Source organism: Apis laboriosa, unplaced genomic scaffold (genome assembly GCF_014066325.1).
Source record: "Apis laboriosa isolate Shangri-la unplaced genomic scaffold, ASM1406632v1 scaffold14_cov150, whole genome shotgun sequence".
In the NCBI taxonomy this organism is placed as follows: Eukaryota; Metazoa; Arthropoda; class Insecta; order Hymenoptera; family Apidae; genus Apis; species Apis laboriosa.
Window position 1 is genome coordinate 1,563,442 of NW_025221798.1, and position 1,282 is coordinate 1,564,723.

Sequence of the window (1,282 nt, forward strand, 5' to 3'; positions counted from 1 at the left end):
AGAGAGAGAGAGAGAGAGGAGAAAGAAAGGAGAGGAGAGACGCTCTGGTGGAGGAAACAAGAAATCAAGCCGCGGGACCACCCGCCACGGCCTTGGGGGCACCGAGCCGCGGATCCCAAGGAGGTCCATCCCGTCTTCATGAATCAACTCGTTCCTGAATCGGCATAAACCTTCAAAGGGTTGTTGTGCGGGGTCCTGCCTCCGTGCCAGACCCCGCAGAGTTATGCGGACGCCGTCCAGAGAGATCCTCTCCTCGTCGAGACATCGCTGCCTTCCATCGAAAATTGGACGTTTGAGGTTAGGTTGCGAGTTAGACGTATGGAGTTGATATGTTGCGTTCTTGCAAGTTCTTTACCTGGTTGTAGATTCGTCGAAAAATGGTTTTATACATATATATATGAGGAAGTCTTGATTATTTCGTTGATGGTTTCCGATTAATTTGACACTATGTGTGTCTAGTAAGATTTTCAAGTACCTAAATGTAAAATAAAAATGGAGAATAATAAAAAAAAAAAAAAAAATGAAATTTTTCCAAATTTCCAAATTTTCTTGCGGATAACGTACCTGTGAAGCGTAAAAATCCAAGATATATCATTGTGGGCAAAAAAAAGAAGAGAAGATATCCGATATAAAATCGATCTTACCCAAGAAAAAAAAATTATCCTCCGCGGTGTAATCTTCTCGCACAGATTGTGTGAGGCGGCAATTGTGAGGGGACAGGATGATCGATCGAGGGGCGAGAGGGGAGAGATGAGGCATCTAGGAAGAGAAAGAGAAAGAGAGAAGAAAAATGAATGAAGACCTCGTAGACCTGTTTTTTTTTTTTTTTTCTTTTTTCTTTTTTATAATGATTCGTTTATTGCGAAAAGGACACAGTCTGCAAGCCATCTGCCAATGTGGCATCGGCAAGCTCGCGTGAAATTTTGGACACGAATGACTAAAAGGTGATGGCGATCGTTCACTCTCGACATGACATGATATGTTGACAGTCGCTGCGCCCCTGCGGCTGTCGCCCCTCTCTCTCTAACTCGTCTCTAACGAGGAGACACGCGCGCTCTCACTCACTCTCACGTGTATGTATAGTACGTATACATATATATATATATATACATATATATATATATATTTCTGGGAGGAAAGGTGGGGGGCACACACACCACACTCTGTTTCGTCGCGAACAGATCGGGGCGCAATGCGAGTTTCCGATAAATTCAGATTACAGAACAGAGACTCGAGCACATTAAGGGTGGAGGGGGGAGGTGGAGAGGGGGATTAAGATAAA